Genomic DNA, 22,045 nt, shown 5'->3' on the forward strand with positions numbered 1-22,045 from the left:
TTTATGACTATAATGATTTCAATTGGGGATCTCCTTTGAATAGACTATAGTGTATGAAGAGTCAGTCTAATCAAGCAATAAACAAAGGTGATTACAGCTCCTAATTTACGCCAAACTATCCAGTCAAAACTTTTCTGATATTAAGTATATTAATAGTATAGGCATCCATGAATGGAGTAATAGCTTCTATTCTCCTGAGAATGATTTTAAATTAGATGTTGTAACAATTCTTGAGATGATTTGATGGAATTCAGCCAGTAGAACATTAGTGAGATTGGGTACTGATGCTGGATAATTAGTTCTTGGTCACAAAGACCACTCAAACACATCCCCAATGTATTGAATGGTGTTCATACCAAAGAACACACTTCCACATTGCTGTGGAGCTTTATATCCTTCTAGCCAATGGTTAGCATTGAGCATGGTGATCAGGCTCATGTACAGCTTCTCTAGAATGTCACATCTCTCTTCATGCTTTTCTGTCTGGATCTTCCAAGCTTTGTTTGTACAGTTGAACATCTGTGTCCACGTAAGTGCATATCAAATTAGCTGCATTTACTGATCATAACGAGTATCTATGAACAAAATGTGTGCTATCTGTATTTACTAACCGTATTATCATATACACCTGTCATATGGGTGGAATTTGCAGGTTTTCCATTGCTCATATGTCAATGCTTAATTTAACAGATGAAGAACAGGGTGAAATGGGGCAAGCAATGTATGTAGAACAATAGAAGGAATGCAGTCTGTAATTGTAGAACTATAAAGTGCCTTGTGTATAGACCAGTGGAGCAGAGGATAGAGAGTGTGTGTAGACAGAAGGAGGCGGTCTGAAATTACTGTGATGTACCAGCACAACACACTAAACTACCACTACCACTTTAGCATCACTGCAGTGCTGAGAATGATCCACCACCCAAACCATACCTGCTCTGTAGGGGTCCTGACCACTGAAGAGCACAGTGAAATGGGAATAAGAAGTATGCAACAAAACAGGTGGACTACAATCTGTAATTGTAGAACTACAAAGTGCTCCTGTATGGTCAGAGGAGCTGATAAACAGGACATTGTGTGTAGATAATCCAGTGATTGTTCAGTGTATATGGGAATGAAACTAGCAAAGTGTATTGAGCAGGTACCTAATAAACTAGCAATTCAGTGTTGGCCAAAGACTGGAAATAGTCTTCAAAAAGTAATTGATGATTGTTCACTGTATTCTCTCTCTCTCTCTACGCTCTTTTCTGTAACTCATTTACTCATGCTTCTCAGCCTCCAATTTGTGGGCGAGTGTTATCTTTCCAATCTGTTTCTGTGAATTACGCTACCAGTGCATAAAACGGTGACTTCATTCTTTGTATATATATATATATATATATTTTAAAAAATCTCTGCACAAAACTTTATTAAATATTAAACTTAGACCACATTCAGTGTACACAATTGAAGTTTTTTTTTTTCTGCTGAATATTTTTTCCATAAGCCTAACTTATAAAGTCTCATAGATGAGGAACATGCTTCTCACCCTAAGGATATTCAGACCATTTTTTATTGCTATGTACAGAAATTGCTTTTTTGTTTACAATTACTGTCCTCTTACTAGTGCATTTTAAACTTGAGATAAGAAAGGTTACTTAAAGGTGTGCTCACTGCAGACACTAATGCTTAATTTTGCTCACACACTTTGTATATTCTGCATTTATAACATTGGCAAAAAAAAAATATGGAAAGCTTTTGTTCAGCAGTACAACACTTTTGTCAATACCAAGGCCCACAAAGCTGTGGAGCAGCAGAATTGAAGAAATGGGGCATAACTCGTTTGTTTTGTTTATACCAGTGGTTGTCAAACTTTATTAAAGCACATGACAAATTCTTCATGAGCGCAGCATAAATATCATCACTGTCTTCCAGTTAAACAAAGCCACATAAGGTATACCTTCATAAAGTCATTAACTGAATTTCCAGTAATCTGGATCTTTTAACAGCGCATCATTTGTTTAAATCTTTGCAGGAATGTTTCTGATCAGAATACAGAGAAGAAAGCACTGTATTGTCTTCATCTTGGAGATATACATTTGTCTTGCTCTCCTATTTCTTTTTCTTCTTTAGTTACTTCAATGTCTCTTCTGTTTAAAGCACCTTGTTAGTTTTATGCTGTTAAATCAGACTTATAAACTTACTAATGCATTTTCTGTTAAAACGCTGCAAGCAATTTCATAATTTCCCCAGCTTAATGGACCAAGGTTCATATGAAATATGCCATTAAAGTTCCTCCTAATAACTCTGGAAATATAATTACACCACAAATTTTCTTTTAACACCTGTCAAGCCCAATGAAAAATGGCTCTGGTTTTCCATTCATTCCAAGCACAGACTGGAATGGAAAATGAAATGGAATTTGAGTCATGCTGCAGACATATTTGACTTTATTCTCAGAATTTCTTATTCTATTATGAAAGTTGGAAAGGGAATGTTACAATATTAGAAAATACAATGGTAATCAGTAGCATCTTAGCTTGGTTTAGCCAATGGTCAATGCTAGTTCTCAGAAAGAGCAAAATGAAGAAACTTGGTACGGCTTCTGCAAATTAATGTAATCAAGTATTAATTGAAGCATTATATATTACTGTCTGATTTACAATGCACTCTAATGTAAATTTCAACTGACCAAAAATTCTTAATGACCACTACCTAATCTATGGGATTCCACAACCTACTTATCTGAGTTGCAGTCTCTAAGCATTTACTTATACTTGTATAATACTGGAAATCTTCATAGACAACAGTGGAGTTTCTGATTTTTAGGAATTATTTATTTTATTTTTAAACAATGTCTCTTGTTTAAGAAGAATTTGAATCATTATATACCCTTAGTTTATTTCATATTGGGGTCATGGCCAAATGTCTTAGGTTGACTGTATACACTATATTGGCAAAAGCCTTTGAATACATATGAATTTGAGTGACATCCCATTCTTAATCCAGAGGGTTTAATATGATGTTGACCAAAAAACCCTTTACATATATAAGACATTCAACTCTTCTGGAAAGACTTTCCACTTTTTTTTTTCCACTAAAAGACTTTGTTTTAGGAGTGTTTTTATGGGCCTTTCTGACCTTTCATCAAGAAGTGCATTTGTGAGGTAGACACTGATTTTGAACGAGAAGGCCTGGCTTACAGTCTCAGCTCTAATTCATCCCAAAGGCGTACTTTAGGGTTGAGGTCAGGACTCTGTGCAGTCCAGTTAAGTTCTTCCACACCAAACTCGCACATCCCCTTGATCTGTGTATTGGTGCACAGTCATGCTGGAACAGGAAGGGGTCATCCCCAAACATGAAATTGTCCAAAAACTCTTGGTATGCTGAAGCATTAAGAATTCCTTTCACTGGAACTAAGGCACTGAGCCCAACTCCTGAAAATCACCCCTCCACCAAATTTTACACTTGGCACAACGCAGTCCAATAAACCCAGATTCTTCTCTGTCTGATTGACAGACAGAGAAGCATGATACATCACTCCAGAGAACACATCTCAGTGGCGGTGTGCTTTACATCACTGTATCCAATGCTTTGCATTGCTCTTGGTGATATAAGGCTTGGATGCTGCTGCTCGACCATGGAAACACATGAAGCTTCCTATGGTCTGTTTCGATTGATTGCTGATAGTTGGAGACCTCTACGCCAGAGATGGACACTCGAGGTAGCGACTCAAATTCGAAGCACACTTAGGTCGCATACAAAAAGACGTGGCTGAGTTGCTGTCGTTCCCAGTCGCTTCCACTTTTTTTTAAAATATCACTGACAGTGGACTGTGGAATATTTAGTAGTAAGGAAATTTCACAACTGGATTGCACAGGTGGCATCCTATCACAGTACAATAATGAAATTCACTGAGCACATGAGAGTGGCCCATTCTTTCACAAATATTTGTAGAAGCCATCTGAAAGCCTAAGTGGATTGTTTTATAGACCTGTGGCACTGGAAGTGATTGGAACACCTTAATTCAATGTGAATACCTTTGGCAATATAGTATATAATTGGCACCATCGGACCATCATTATTTTAGCAGTATATTCCTGTTAACAACTTAGATCCATTGCCAGGATCACCTCATAGCACTATTGCCGGCCTGAGCAATCACCAGAGCTATACAACCAGAATGAGTGGGCATTTGGGTTTAACTTGGGGGCACCCAGGGTATTGGGACAACTACAGCTACTAACATGTGCTTACACATTAGTGCTAGAGCTGGGCGATATGGCCGAAACGTTTATCACAAAACGTTTTTCTATATTGATAGATCGTGATATCTATCACAATATTAACATTTTGTCACACCTTTTATTGTGGCCAGCCTAAAGCACACCTGTGCAATAATCCTGCTGTCTAATCAGCATCTTGATATGCCACACCTGTGAGGTAGATGAATTATCTCGGCAAAGGAGAAGTGCTCACTAACACAGATTTAGACAAATTTGTAAACAATGTTTGAGAGAAGAATGCCTTTAGTGTACATAGAAAAAGATAACCTCATGAATAATTGGAGCTCCCCAAAGGTTTTTCAGTGAATGTTGTTTATTTAAACTCTTTTTGTCTCTTACTTACAGTCAAACTTCATGCTCTTACTGGCTTTCAGGAATAATATATATATATAGTGCTCTGTTATATATTCCATACTCATAGCTAGCATAGAATGTTCCCACAAATTTGGTTAACGTTGCCCAAAAGTTCTAATAAACTTTTTGAAAAATGTTTTACAAAGAACATTTTATTTAAAATGGCAGACATGATTAAAACATTCATTAAATATTAGACTAAAATATTTTCTTTAAAACATTCTAATAAAGAATAACATTTTTTAACAGCTAAAGTTGTGGGAACATTCCCTGCTGACTGGGCTGGCAGTTTTTCAAACACCAAGTTTTTTTTCACTTTAAGAAATAAAAAGTCCGTGTTAGATTTAAGCAAAAATACAGTCTATGTATTAGGTGCAGCCCTGACCATATGCTGCATTCAAGTAGAGTTGGTTTTATTGGAAAATGAGTTTCCCCCCTAGGATGCACCACATGAACACCCTCTGAAGTCGGACACATTGAAATTTTCAATACAGCTGCCCGAGTTGTTACATAAACACTGTTTTCAACACGGCATAACAGTCCATCAACAGTAAAATATTAAATAATAATATACAATTTGTACTAAATTCTAAGATCAATGTTGTTGTTTTTTTTTACACCTTGAAAAGCATTCATGTTTTGTTTTTTTTTTTGTTTTTTTTGTTTTGTTTTTTTTTTGTAAACTTTGAGCTGGACCTCGGAAGAGACCACTACCCGACTTCTTTGTGCCACAGCTCTTTAAATACCATATTCTTGCTAATAACAGCCATGTCTGCATTAGCCTGTCGATTCTAAAGCTTTTAGCTTTTAGCAGCATATTATTTCAGCACTTCTGTAAGCAGCATGGCCATGTTCTAACAGTGTACTATTGTGACTGTGGCTCTTTTAACACCAAAACATGAAATAGTCCTTTGGCCAGCAAATACTTTTGCAATTTTAGCTTGTTAATGCTATTTCTCTTCCCTGTTGGAGCCATAGCACTTTTATCCCCGTAGTCTTATTAGTGTCATTGCCACATAGCACTATTGCTTTGTGCCAAAACTCCATTAGCATCATAGCTCTATTAGCAAAGCTGATTAGCACTCTTTTTATATAAGAGCATTAGAGAATACTGCTCCTTTTTGCCCAGGCTTGTTAGTGAGAAAATTGAACATAGGGTGGAAATGTGATGATGGAAACGTGATTTTTACATTTACAGGAGTAACTTATTACTCCTATGTGAGTGAGCTGCATTCAAGTAGCTGCCAAAGATGTGATCTTTCTCAGTGAAGTGTGATGTGTTCCAGATATTTGATTATCTCTTTTCAGACATTTGTAACATGCCTTCTATACTCTTGACTTTAAACCTATGTGTAAGTCTGTCCTTAAAACTATAACTATTACATATAATTGATATATTTATGCACAATGCCATTCATTATTCAACTAGGCTACCTAACACATTTATTAATTGTTGCAGAGATCTGTGCACATTGTATTTCTCTTTGGAAATGCGTGTTTACACTTTCAATTGAGAAAACCCACGCAGACACAGGAAGAACACACCACACTCCTCACAGACAGTCACCCGGAGGAAACCCACGCAGACACAGAGAGAACACACCACACTCCTCACAGACAGTCACCCGGAGGAAACCCACGCAGACACAGAGAGAACACACCACACTCCTCACAGACAGTCACCCGGAGGAAACCCCTGCAGACACAGGGAGAACACACCACACTCCTCACAGACAGTCACCCAGAGGAAACCCACGCAGACACAGAGAGAACACACAACCCCCAGGGCCGTGGAGTGTTGTGACTGTGACACTAAGAAACATAATAAGAATTTAGATATTTGTTGGTCATAACATTTAAATGTATAGCACCACAGGGAGACAGGAATAAAGCCTAAAATAAAGCCTAATGCCTAACAACAGCTGTTTACTGAACTTTACTGAAAAAAAAAACCTTCAACCTAATACATTGTAGCACACTTCAGTTTACATTAAAACATGAATATATAAATATTTTTTTTCTCTTTTAAAGGGCTATACTATACAGTATTTCTGTGCTGCGGTGTTGCATAAAATCAAACCTAAGCCAATAAAACATAAAATGTCCTCTTATGATAAAATTAAAGTGAAAACAACAAAATTAAAAATGGAATTCTTCTGGTAATTTTGAGATACTCCCTAACACTGGAACATAGAAGCAAGCACAGGCATGTGTGTTGAGGACTGTGTGAAATAAAAGACCACAGCCCTGTAAAAGCAGGGATTATAGTACATATTCACATGTAATTCAGTTGAAAACTGTAATTGTGCATGTCATGCAGTAACATCTGAGGCCTCTTGACTGAATCCTTCTTTTCTAAAGCCATTTTGCCTCAGGCTGCTTTATACAGCTGATTTTGCCTGAGAGGTAAGATGTTTTTCATAGTTTCTCTTGAGACCTGAAGCTGTTTTGTCTGAAATGTATGTGGTGGCGAACTGCAATATAGGCAATAATTTTAATATTAAAATTAATTAATATTTTAATAATTGCCTGAAGTGATAACTGAAAACTCAAAAGCCACATTTCTATATTTCACCTCTTGGTACCATCAATGTTGTAATAATGTTTCATTTTAACATATTCAGCATGTCTAAAAGTTCACTTATGTTCATGTGTAGGAATATTACCGTCTTGCTATGGTTTATGCGGCATTATGCGAGTGTTTACTGTTACTATGGTATGGTCACCAGCATGTGCCTTGGAAATAATTATTTATTCTAAATTTCTATGTTTTGACAAAATTGAATGCTACAGAAGATCGCATTAGTAGACAGAGCATGGATAGGTCAATTCATAGGTTAAGGTCATCAGTAATCTATTGCGCCATGCAGTTGTGGCCCTGTTTATGTTGGGAGACAAATCCCAGGTTGACCTGGCTTACCACTATGTTTAAAGCAGAAAAGTCAGGCTGCTGGTGATCACCACATTCTGATTCATAGGCAGCAGCTGGGATTACCTATTTAGAAATTAATCCCATGCCCTGAAAATTACAGTTACAGACCGAAACAGAAATGCAGATTGAGCACAGATGACATTACAGTGATGAGGTATTGTTCCCTCGTTGGTGACTTATCATTCAGGGAAAGATTCTGCCTGGGCGTTCTCATGATTAAACCCCTTTGCACATGTTCATAGTCCCATGTGACTCCCTTTAGATATGCATGGCATTTCACACAGATGGGCATTTTAAGCAGATGACTACCACCAATGTGAAATCACAGGAAATGAAACATCGCATGTAAAGCATCACTGTCACTGCAGAACACTGTATGTTCTTCAGAATTGATAGGGGTGTATTGAGACATGTCAATATATATTTTTTTATATTTTGGGCTAAAGGAATATAAAGCACCCCACACCCCAAACCCTGAACTGTCGATTTTGCAACTGCTCTTCATGGAGCTCAGCCCAATAACGTACTATCCAACATTGGTGGCCTCATTTAAAATTAATTCAAATCCTTAAAGCATTGTTCCAATATGTATGTAATGAATGTAATGCAATTATAGAATAGTAAGGGCTGTTGCAAAGGAGTGACACATTCCCTGTTGATGTGTTCCACTTTTGCCTGTGGTGCAAATGAACTACATGTGCTATATTGGAAATTTTGGTTGTAGCTATTTATCTAATGATGTTAATGGTGAGCTCTGCCGCTCCTGCTTTAAAAACAAGCCATATTCATAACGCATAACACTACAATGCAGTATTTGGCAAACTTGCTCTTCTTGATGCATGATGACCATAGATGGGTTTTGTTTCATTTTGTGATTTTTGTAAATTATTCATAAGATTTTACTACTGAAAGTCAATTAGAGCAGTCATTTGGGGTCAGTGATAGCATCCCCACTGTGAGATAATGTGGAAAACCTTTTTTAAACATGTAAAAGTTCTGTACTGATTAAAGGTTTTCCCTAGAGTCATATTAAATCTAGGCCAAGTACCCAGAGGGATTTTATTTCTATTAGTGTAGTGACACCATAATGGCAGTGCAGTTTGCCCTATATGTTTCTCACCGTTGAAAGGATTGAAACATTCAGTCAATAATCAATTTGTGTTTTACGGGCAGGTTATTTATTACATGGCGAATGAACAGAAGATGGATGGCAGGCTTAGCTCGGAAATAGCACAGTATCATTTCTGTACATATTAGAATGCCATACATACAACAGATAGTTGCGATCCTTAAATCTGATTGGCTGAGGGACTTTGAAGCTGTTATAAAATACATGATATGTGTATACCTTTGATCACCTCACAGCATCTGAATTCCATATTAATTTAAAAATGTTTTAAACTCAGTCAGTTTTATTCAGTTCTCCCCAAACAGCATAATATCTGGACAGAAGTACCATGCTACAGACTGTTTGGATAAGTTAATGTTAATGTTGCCAAACAGCTTGTTCTGTCATTGACTCATTTGGTGTGTGGTGGACTGGATGATTGAAGTTTGACATATTGTCAATTTAACAATTTATTCATTTAACAAACAGGAGCCTCAGTAATGTGTGGAAGAACCAAACACAGCCACAGCAGCCTCCACCTCCTACTCACACTGGTCACCAGCCTGGTCACACACTGCTGTGGGATGGAATCCCATTCTTCAACCAGCATTTGTCACAAGGCAGCCGACATGGTTGTGTTGGTCACTCTGGCACCAACAGCACACCCAAGCTGATCCCACAAGTGTTCAGTGGGTTTGAGGTCAGGAGCTGGCAGGCCATTCCATCCTCTCCACTCCCAAATTCTGGAGGTAATCTCTGACAAACCCAGTTCTGTGGAGGCAAGCGTTGTCATCTTGGAGGATAGACTTCGGTCCCAGACTGTGGAGATATGGGATTACCACTGGTTGTAGAATTTCATCTCTATCTCTCTGCACTGAGATTTCCTCCAATATTGACAAGCCTTGTTTTTCCAGTGAGGGAGATACCGCCCCACACCATCACACAAAATAAGCTGTTTGGCATTGGCAGAGAGGATTTGGCAAATTTTTCATGGGTGCAACCGACACACACAGCTCTACTGCTCATCCCACAAATGCATGTTCCTTACAAGTGTGAAACCATTTAAAAGGGAAATTAACAGGCTTTCCATTGGTATAAGATTTGTTGCCAAGAAGCATTGTTACAACAAAGAAATAATCTACAAACCCAAATTTCCTTACTATTTGTGCTATATTTATTTGCTTGAAATGTGCTGATATATTTTTTAAGAATATATTTAGATCTACAAAAATAAAAAAAAAATTACGGTCACTATTGTAACTGATGGTGTTAAATAAACACAGCCCCTAAGGAGCCCTTCCTGCAACTTCACATTTAGAGACCCTCCAGAAAGAGGACAAAAATCTATACATTTTGGCTCTGCCACATTAATGTAGTTAAACCTTCACTCTCATCAACAATATGTAATATTAATGGAGGACATTGTGTGGCGGAGGCGTACTTTATTGTGAATGTTGTGCGGGTTTTTTTAATAAATATATGCATTTATTAATTGAACATAAGTATAGTTTATTATATTAGGTAATGGTGGCCAACTTATAAAAGCAATAAGCCACTCAAGACCATGACCATTGTCAAAACACCCTTTTATAAAGCATTTTCAATATAATATATGTGACATTAGGGAGGGTGAGAAACAACTTTGTGAAAATGTTGTGTTCAGCCACAAAAGCATTAATTAGATTAGGTACTGGTGGTGTGTGGGGTCCTCGATCACAATCGCCATGCCAACTCATCCCAAAGGTTTTCAGTCCAAAGGATGTACACCTGGATCCAAGATCTGGATCTGAAGACCTCTGCTTTAGAAAGTTAGAAAACTGCCCACAATTTCCTGCCATAGTTTTTCCTAAAGCCATAATTCCAAACTAAAGTAATATTATGTTTTTTACTTTTATTTCACCAGTGAGAAATCCTAGGAAATGGATCAGTGCAAGACTGCTCAGCCAAGGTGCAATTCAATTTGACCTAGTAGATGTTTCTCAGCATTGCAGGTATGTAATCATTCAGTCGGCAATCAGTTTGTAGACATGCTGTTTAATGGACAAGTTATTTATTACAATGGGAATGAATAGAGGATGGATGGTTTAGCTGTGATGTAGCAAATGTGCTGCAGGTCGTTCCTCTAAATTACAAAGCACTTCATGTTGTAAAGTCACAGAATTTGTGAGTTATTGTACCTCTGTTTTCCCCTGGGTGACTTAACTGTTGCTTTTGTGTCTTTGCATTCTCTGTACACTCCCAAACTCCCTCTCTAATTGTGCCTATATTTCCTCTGCCAGTGATTTTCATTCTTAGATTCCTTACTTTTCCCTCCGTTATTTTACTCTCCAACTTCATAGGCCCTCCCAGCTACAATTTGTTTGACTCCAGCTCTTTTTTTAATAAAGTGGAGATCTATAAATGTGAAGCTTTGTCTGTGCCTGGTAGCTGGAGAGTCTCTGGTGATGAATAAGTGCTGGCATTCTCATTGTGGGAAATATTGCGGGCGCTGAGAAACGGCCTGGTTTTGTTCTGGTGTAGTGTGGCATGGAGGGGTGATTAAGGAGGATACAGAAAATTGGACCCAGGCAGGGATATGAATGGAGCTGAGTTGACCAGCGGCCGTTCTGAAGAAAACTCTGAAACTGAAGGGGCTTAGAGGCAGAGGGGTGATTGAGACTGTTGAAAGAAAAAGGCTCTGAAAGACAAGTTGCAAGCCATAGTTGCTCATCCCTCTTCCGTTCCGCAAGTGAAATTTTCCACTGGGCTTTGAAACAGGAAACTTTTGTAAAACTTGTGCCTGACAGGTTTCCCACTTGAGCGAGCAAGGTGATGTTCCCCTGCACAAGAGACTGCTCCAAAACCTAAGACTTAAAAGAGCAATGATGCAGCCTAAGCGGATAACAACATCCATTGATCTGATGGAATAATACAGTTGTAAGGATACGCCCAGAAATAGCACGGAAAGAATAAATGAAATTTTCTAAAAATGAATGTTTCCAATAAAGAATGTGTACAGTCTCTTTAAATGTGGAGAAGAAATTGTAGTTTAAGTTAGAGCTTATGCTCACTGGTCTGCTTTTATAGTCAAAGGCCACTTTGTGGACACTTGCTCCACACTTGTTGCTTCCTCTGAAATGAGGGATATAAACAGTGGCTGTTCTATTTTGTGGGTGTTTTTTTTTTTTTTTAGATTTTTATTTTTTGTTATTACTATAGCTATGCATCAATATACAATACAAGTTTGGGACAATCAAAATATAAATAAAAAACAATGCACATATTAGGATAGAGATTACAGAAACACAAAGTACAGAAAAAAACAACAATAAAACAAACAAAATATGAACCGATCTATTCTGGGGTTTAAAATCTATATACATATAAATACACATACAAATTAATTGGAAGGACTAATATATACTTATACATACTTACGTTCTATTCCTCTATATATACAGAACAGTTTGTGTGTGTGTGTGTGTTAGTGAAAATCCATATCAGCAATTAGAAACAGAGTCTGGACATTTTTGAACATTTGTCACATATTGAGCGGGACATATTGGGTAGAGCGGGAACTGGCTGTTTGTTTGCCTCCATGTCCACCTTGAGGAGATCAATTAGTCTTAGTCAAGACATAGCTGGAAATGTTCTCCTATTTTTATGTGCCAGACAAGCGCCCTCTCTGGATGACAGGCAATCTGATATAATAACTCTTCTCTCACACCCGGCCTGTCTTTTTGACAGTTCACTTTCTTTATGTCATTCTTTCTTTTCATCTATGTATCTTGAATTGCTCCCACAGTCCAGTGGTCCAAGCTCATACCCACATCTTAATTTCTGTTTTCTCTTTTATTCATTGTGCACCTAACTCTTCACCAGAGAGAGAGAAAGAGATAATGTTTGGCAAGTGATCGCAATTATGCAATTGCTGCAATATGCATGGATTTACATAGATTTGTCTGATCAGCACTAGGCTCTGAAGAAAAGGGAAAAGAAGGATCAGAAACAATTAGTCACAGATTGGAAAAAAATGATCACACTTTTGGGCCATAATTCCACCAATTCCACCATCACACACGGGGTCCCTCAAGGCTCTGTGCTCGGCCTTTTACTATTCATTGTTTACCTCTTGGACTGATTATTCGTAATTTTAATCTTGACGTTCACTGTTATGCTGAAGACAATCAGATTTACCTCTGGACCAATTCCATCAATAGCCCAACACTCACCAATTTTGAACTCTGTCTCTAAAAAAGGGGAAGACACAAATTTCACTGATGCTTAACAATAACAAAACTGATCTTATCCTCATTGGCTCCAAATCTACCCTCAAGAAAATTGGCTCCCTCACACTCTCACTTGGTTGTTGCTCTGTCTACCCTCCCCTGAGGTTTGTAAACTTGGTGTCGTCTTTGACTCTACTCTCATATTTGATTCCTATGTTCCATTCCATTATGAAAACCTCATTTTTTCACCTTTATTATATTGTTAAAATCCATCCATCTTTTTTTCATCCATGTGTTCATCTCCAGCTGTCGCAACCAAGGGCTTAGATTTGCTCTTGACATTGGTGGGGACATGAGTCTTGCACAGTAAGTCTCACATATGATTGGAAAGTTTTCCTTCCAGTTTTGGTACTGCTAACAACCAAACATTGCTACAGAGTCTCATGTGACAGCAGGGAAAGGCACAGCCAATCACACTTTCCATTTGTGTTGCAGGGAAGTAGGACTTGGGTAGAGAATGTGATTTAAGCCTCTCATTAACCTGTAGGTTAATGAGACGTTGACAGATCAGGTTTTTTTTTTTTGTTTGTTTGTTTTTTTTTTGGGGGGGAAGGGATCAAATTATTCATGGGGACAATTCAATAATCACTGTATATTGGTGGGGACATGTCACTTCCATCCATGCTAATTCTGCGCCCTTGGTCTCAACTATTGTAAATCACTTATTTCAGGCATTGGCTCCTCACTACTCCATAAACTTCAGATGGTCCAAAACTCTGCTGCTCGTCTCCTCAACCACACCAGGTCCCACCACCACATCACCCCAGTTCTCCAAAACCTGCACAGGCTCCCAGTTAAATATGGTATTCAGTTCAAAATCCTCCTTCTCACCTACAAAGCTCTCAATAATCTTGCTTCTTCTTATTTATCTGAACTTCTTCTGAATTTCTTACACACCTAAGCATACCCTCAGATATTTTTCAGCCGGTTTACTCACCCTCCCCCCCTTCCAACCTGCACAGTCTTGGAAACTGAGCCTTCTCCAGACTTACCCCACGCCTTTGGAACTCCCTCCCGCCAGGGATTCAACAGTCAAAATCTCTATCACAATTCAAATCAAAACAAAAAGCACACCTGTTTGCAGTTGCATTTAACCCCTCTGTTTCCTGAAGCTTATAACAGTCAAACTCGGGTTATCACTCCTGCTGTGTTCTGTGTTATTGGTTTCTTCCATTTTTGTTTATTGTGACTGTCCATATTTGGGTTATTGAAAAGTGCTTTAGAAATAACATTTACTATTATTATTATTACTGTTATTATTATTATTAATTAAATTAAATTGTCTTTTAGAATCTGAATGTTTTAATATTGCAGCAAAATGTGTGTGATTTTGATATGCGCCAAGGGTCACTGTGAGTAATTTGGTATGTTGCATGAGTGCGTGAATGTAACATTATAGCATTTAAGGTGTTAATTAAGGTGTAATGTTACTGAGCACTCTTTAAGGTAAAAAGAAATGTGCAATTTAAGGTGGTTTAAAAACTCAAATATAATTAGAGCACCATTTAAGGTGTAATAGAGCGCAAGCTGTGTGTTTGTAATTCTTCTAGAATGTGATCTTTTTAGCTTGCAGCATCTTGTTGGATGCTAAATATGAAATTAAACGAACAATCCAGCACCAGCCAAGCATGTGTTTACAAAGGAATCAGCATCAGTTTGCCCATTAGCTTACTCCTCAATGTCCAAGAGCTCCAGTGTGCCAAATCTCACCTCTCCATCCTAATTTAACCTCCCCCTGGTTTTGAGGGTCCTTGAGAAGTGAAATCAGGGAGGTGATATTGGGCATCACACTGTTGCTATGTCACTACATCATATTTCCTTTAACAACAATCCCATGTTACGTGCAATGCTGCAAACTTTGGTTGATAAGTTAAGAAGGTGCTTGAGTGAGTGACTTTGTGTTTCCATCAGTGTGAGTGTGTGTGCCCTGCGATGGATTGGGGCCTTTTGAAGATTTGCATGGAGTGATTCCAGGTAGGCTGGATGGATAAATGAATGTACTGATGAATAAAATTTTTTTGTGAGATTATTTGTTAAAAACAGATGTCGGTAGTCTTTAGTCTAATTTTACTATAGTGTGTTTAATAAGAGTGGTTAGCGGTGTACCATACAGGACAGTAATGTAATCACAGGCAACTCTCCCAACAAAGAGATGTCTTTCTTTATGGGCTCCACAGCAGAGTCTCACGTCCTAACTGCTGTTTTTGTTTCATTTCCTGCAGTTTGGTTTGGGCACTCCTCAAAATGCGATGAGAGAGAGAGAGAGAGAGAGAGAGAGAGAGAGAGAGAGAGAGAGCGCATTGGCAGATGATTGCAATTGCTGTCCAATGGCATCAAGCAATATGCATGGATTTATCAGAACCCAGCTTGGTTAAAAAAAAATTGTTTAAATATTGGGATTTCTAGGATATCTTTTTGATCATTTACAGTACAGTACAGTCTGGTCTCTGGGCACATTGCATTCTCTCATTTGGACATCTGCAGGCTTTGCTGGCCAATGATTTTTGCCTGTAATACCTTCATGCAGTATTAATGGAGCCTGAGTAATGGAACAGATAGGCCAAGAAGGCTGGAGGAGGAGGAGGAGGGTATGGATGAATGTTATGTAACCCTGTGCAGTGGAACAGGATGCTATTACATCTTTCATGCGTGCATGTGTGTGAGACTGAGAGTTGTCTCAGGAGGACGTATCTGACAGTTGGATAATACACAGAGACAGCTTCATTAAAGCCCTGGTAATCAGAACAGCTTGAGTAACAAGCTAGCTTATGATTCATTATACACTTTGCGTTCATTTCCTTTACCACCCTCAAAAACATACAAGCTCGATTATATGAGCTATCCGTTACACCAGACACTGCTAATGCACACAAGCATTTTCTGACACTGATTTGCATCACTTGTCTAGGAATCCGTAACTGATCACCATATAGTAGTTATAGGAATAGTATAAGAAATAACAAAATCAAACAGATCTCCTTAAGGAAAGCCGCAAGGAGACAATAAACATGTAGATGGAGCCATTTTCATTCATTCAGTACTAAATAAATTTCCAGTCCAAATAACTGATTTATATACTTATCCGTTAGATATAAGCAACTTTTATACATTTTTAAGCAAAAATAAGGCGTATTAATTTACACAAATCTCAACTGTTAAATATAATTTCACATATTATCAAATGTTTTAGTAATGACTCCATTCTGTTTCTTTATTACTGCTTCCTTTCTATAAATAATTCTGCAGAGATAACCTCCCGCATCTCCAAAGTTAAATCTTAAAGGAATATTATGTCATTTTTGTAACCTTAAAATTACAGCTTTTATCATCTTTGTGATGATCCAGTGAACAGTGAGAATGGAGCCTCCTTCAAAGTTACTCTGGAATCAGCACTGCAGAAACTACACTACACTGTGTAAATTCAGAAAGACACACACACACACACACACACACACACACTTGATATCAGTACAATGCTGTAGGAATAAATTGAAAGCCCTAGGACTCATAAAAACAAAAATAGGTCTACCTAGTGCTCCTTAAGGCAGTTACACACAGAATGCAAAGTGACATATTAAGGTATTAACATTTAAGGTGTTAATTAAGGTGTAATGTTACTGAGCACTCTTTAAGGTAAAAAGAAATGTGCAATTTAAGGTGGTTTAAAAACTCAAATATAATTAGAGCACCATTTAAGGTGTAATAGAGCGCAAGCTGTGTGTTTGTAATTCTTCTAGAATGTGATCTTTTTAGCTTGCAGCATCTTGTTGGATGCTAAATATGAAATTAAACGAACAATCCAGCACCAGCCAAGCATGTGTTTACAAAGGAATCAGCATCAGTTGGCCCATTAGCTTACTTCTCAATGTCCAAGAGCTCCAGTGTGCCAAATCTCACCTCTCCATCCTAATTTAACCTCCCCCTGGTTTTGAGGGTCCTTGAGAAGTGAAATCAGGGAGGTGATATTGGGCATCACACTGTTGCTATGTCACTACATCATATTTCCTTTAACAACAATCCCATGTTACGTGCAATGCTGCAAACTTTGGTTGATAAGTTAAGAAGGTGCTTGAGTGAGTCCCTAACACACACACACACACACACACACACACACACACACTTGATATCAGTACAATGCTGTAGAAATAAATTGAAAGCCCTAGGAGTCATAAAAACAAAAATAGATCTGCCTAGTGCTCCTTAAGGCAGTTACACACAGAATGCAAAGTGAAAAAATGACACATTCAATAGTAATCTTTTTCACATCAAAACTATTCACACCAGATATGATGCTTTGTCATCGCATTCAGTTGTTTTAAGCAAATATACAGGGGTTGGACAATGAAACTGAAACACCTGATTTTAGACCACAATACTTTATTAGTGTGGTGTAGGGCCTCCTTTTGCGGCCGATACAGCGTCAGTTCGTCTTCAGTAAGTTCGAATCACATACACAAGTCCTGCACAGTGGTCAGAGGGATTTGAAGCCATTCTTCTTGCAGGATAGTGGCCAGGTCTCTACGTGATGCTGGTGGAGGAAAACGTTTCCTGACTCGCTCCTCCAAAACACCCCAAAGTGTCTCAATAATATTTAGATCTGGTGACTGTGCAGGCCATGGGAGATGTTCAACTTCACTTTCATGTTCATCAAACCAGTCTTTCACCAGTCTTGCTGTGTGTATTGGTGCATTGTCGTCCTGATACACGGCACCGCCTTCAGGACACAGTGTTTGAACCATTGGATGCACATGGTCCACATTTTCACATTTGGTCCATCCATCCATCCATACTAATGGAAAGGAGATGCTTCAGTTCTAATGGGCGCACACACTCCTAAGAGAAGAAATAATTATTATATTAAAATTCTTTGACATCAAAACAAAAACGGTGAAGATTTTACTGTTAGGTTGCTAAACTTTTATCTTATAATTTCAAAAATAGCTTCACTTTCTAAATTCAATATTATGCAGCCCTAAAAGAACTCACTGACTCATGACATTAATCCTTCTGTATATAACCTGTATCTTCATACTTTAATCCAAATACCATTCCATGAACCAAAATCACAAATATGCTTACTTTAAAATGGTGCGGCAGATCCTCAGCCTTTGAATGTCCCATGAACTGTGATCCAAGATAACGGGACTGAACAAAGCCAGCCTCCCAAAATTGGACATGGATATCTAGCTGTTTATATTTTGTGGACTGTTTTAAACATTCATCAAACATAAGCACAAATGGTCCAGCACTGTTAACTGCAGAAGTATGGGGCAAGTCCAAATTTAATAATGTAGTTGTCCTTTCCAAAGGTGAAAGATTAACCTATTGGCGAATCAGGAAATATTGCTACAAATAACTCAGAAATGCCTTCATTAGATAGAGAATACTGCTGGACAGCAGTATTTAAAGCACCAGAGAACCAAGTGCTGCTCAAAGGTCATTCGATTTTCTTTCAGTAGTGGATCCGCTGGAAGCGGCAGTCACCACCACAGCAGTTGTGGAGTTTGTAGTGGTGGTAGCATGTGTTTCTCACTCACTGCAAAATAATTAGACATAGTTAATTGGACTGCATATGAGATTTAACAGCGTTGACTCCCAACTCTGTACTTTTACAAGTACTGCAAAATCCTTCTCCATATTGACCATTAATGGGCTGCAGACATGTTTTAAATTCTTTGTCTTCCAGGCATTTTTGCTGGAATTTGAATTTACCAATTGTTTCCTCCTTCACAAAATGTCAAACCCACAACCGCAGGACCCTGGAGTCACACTACCTGCAGTGCCACTGTGCCACCTATATTTTGATTTGTCTTGCTGTAATTTAGAGGCATTGATAGTACCGTATGTTATACATGAGTAATCAAAAAAATCTATTAAAATATGGATTGCACCTGTTCTGAAATCAGATTGTTTGACCCATATTCAAAGGTGTTGCAAGATGCTCAGAAGGCACTGGTATAATTGCACAAATCAGCTGAATAATTTACTAATTCATCAAGTAATTAAATGTCATAAGAGTGCACATTGAATACTATATCATTTATGTAGCCTAGCAACCTTAGCCCACTTTAAACATAATACATTACAATATTTGTGGTCACCTGCTTAACCAACCATACTGTAATCAAGGGTAATAATAAGAACTTTATATATATATATATATATATATATATATATATATATTTTTTTTTTTTTTTTTTTTTTTTTTTTTTTTCCTCGTTTCATCTCGTATTTTTCTCATTTATCTAGAATTATGTCTGTGTTTGTAATGGTTGTTCAGCATGTTACAAGTGTGTATATCACCAAGACAAATTTCTATTATTTATAACATATTGCCTAAATGATGCTGATTCTGATATGTTACTCAGTATAAACATATATTACATGTAAATTTCAGCCTTTTTCCTCTGCCTAAGATTTTCCCTAGGGTCCTCCACCCTCCTCCCTCCCCACTCTGTTGTAATTTACATAAGAGACACTGCATTATTTAGAGTGTGATGACAGTTCTGAGTGTCAGGGGTTGATATTTACAGTACTGTTCCCCTGCCTCTCCTCCATTCATCAGTCCATTGGGCTCTGTTTCATCACTCTCACTCTCTCCTTCATTTCCTGTGTCTTTGTATCGATTAACAGCACTCGTTAGCACTTGCCACACATCATGTAATTATAGGAAAAGTAGTTTGACTCTAATCGCCTATAGATCCATTAGCATTGACTTGATGACCGTAGCATGTGTTCTATACAGGCTACCAGCATTGTAGCATGTGTCTTCACAGCAGTGGGCTGGAAGCAGATTTCTGAAGAGGAACTGCCGCATGCAGGCCCTCTTTTGCAAAACAAGGAAACTAAGAAGAACTGAGATGCAATTTTTATTTTATTTTATTTTATTTTTTTAAGAAGTGAAACACCTTATAGAAGTTGCTTATAACTCCCTCAGACAACATGCAGGGCTGCCAACTGTTGAAATGCAGTTTAGCTGGACTGCCATCAGCCATATAGCCATTGTCACAGAGATGTTTCTGGCATCTCAAAAATAGGAAAGCCCAAAATACATACCCTTGTCACTGGAAGGTCTGGAAAAGCTTTGCTGCTTTATATCAATGTCTTCGTTGACATGTGGTTTTTATTATGTGATTTTGTTGTACTGGAAATATGGATGGCAGGAATAATCAGGACTTCAGTGGTTTCATTTATACATCATCAAGAGACATCAGTTTGGTACTGTCGGTTCTCATAGATCTTATTTGGCTCTGGTAGATTGTGGTGTTTCTCAGGGATCAGTCCTTGGATCTATGCTTTTCATTATTTATATTTCTTGGTCAGATCATCCACAAACATGGTTTAAAATTCCACTGCAATGCTGACGATATCCAAATCTACATCAATACTTCTTCCTTTGCTGCCTCTGCCCAGGCTTTGAGTACATGCATCATGGAGTTAATCATCTGGTTGCAGAACAACTTCCTCAAACTGAACGCAGACAAACAGAAGTTTTATTTGTTGAAACAAAGACAGCACTCTCTTGTGTATAAGATTTCTCTGTCAAAATTGATGGTGTTGATATTAAACCAGTCTGTTTCATTAAGAAACTTGGCTGCCTCCTAGATTTGAGTTTCACATTTGACTCTCATGTTAAACTGGTCACTAAAACTGCTTTTTATTATCTGCGTAATATTGCATGCTTATGTCCCATGCTTAGTGAAAGCGATGCTAATATTGTTGGTGAATACTTTGATTTTTTTCACATATCGTTGTAACTCACTGTTCTAGGGACTTACAGATAAACTGTTAAATCGTCTTCAATATATTCAGAATACTGCAGCTAGGGTACTTACCACCACCAAGCATACAGCACATATTACACCTGTTCTCCAGCAGCTGCATTGGCTTCCTGGTGTTCTTCTTCTCACCTTCAAGGCTCTACATGGTCTGGCTCCTTCATACCCCTCAACTTCCTCCTCTTCTTCGCAATTGTCCAACTTTATCTTCCTTCAAATCAAATCACAGCTAATAACAATCATTTTTTCCTCATTTTACTCCCAGTAACTTCATTTTCAGAATTGTTATATATATATATATATATATATATGCAAGCTAGATGTAAAGTGTCTTTGGGTTTGGGGAAGGTGCTATATAAGTTGAACTTATTATTATTGAAAATAATGATAATAATAATAATAATAATGATATTAATTATATATGCATAAATGAAAAAATCTTTTAAGTTCAGCCAGTACAGGTGTTACTTAGTGGGAAGGATATAATTAAAAAGTTCTCCAAATTTCTGGCTGGTTGTTCAAGATCTGGAGCAAGGAATTCCAGGGGCAGAGATTGTTATGACTGGCATCACAGTCAAGGGGATGCTCAAAATTGGCCAAAACAACAGGCATAATGAATATGCAAGTCCAGAGTACTTGTTTTCTCTGAAACCCAATCAAAGAATTGACAGTCAAATATTTGTCATAAAATTAGACAGATTTCAATGACAAAGGTTTGCTCAACTTTAAACAAACAGCAAGTCAAATAATAAGAATGTGCAGAACGTTCTTTTTTTCCTGGAAATTTATCAGCAATAACTAAGAGTTAGATATAATTATTTTTATCAAAAGGCAAGACCTGTTATTTGTTGCAATGCAGCAACATTCGTAAACACACAAAATTAATGTTTCTGATTCTAAACAATTAGAACATCTAACTATTGTAAGCACCTAATGTCTTCACTCACCTCACTGTTATTATGCAAGTACCGTGTTACTTGATCTGTCTGCTACAGCCAAAATAAATTCTCTGAATAGGAAGATGAAGTGAAGTTTTTAGGTGCCCAAGCGCAGCAACTGCCAAGCCACTTCTCTTCTCTTTACCATAATTCAGGTAAAGACACAAGCTGCGTTCCAAAGCTTAGGTTGTGGCTGAGGTAGGATGTGTCCTCGGTAGGACTGTCCTATGAAGACTCATTCTTATTAACCTGATCGCACAAATGGAGGCTGCGTCATGACATCACCGAAAAAGTCTCATCTGCCTTGACACCAAGTTAAAATAAATTGTATTTGCTTTATCCTGCAAGGCAATACTATTTAAACCATTTTATTAAAACATTTCAACTGGGATTAAAAGTAAAATA

The sequence above is a fragment of the Hoplias malabaricus genome, chromosome 13 (genome assembly GCF_029633855.1).
Source record: "Hoplias malabaricus isolate fHopMal1 chromosome 13, fHopMal1.hap1, whole genome shotgun sequence".
NCBI classification, from domain to species: domain Eukaryota; kingdom Metazoa; phylum Chordata; class Actinopteri; order Characiformes; family Erythrinidae; genus Hoplias; species Hoplias malabaricus.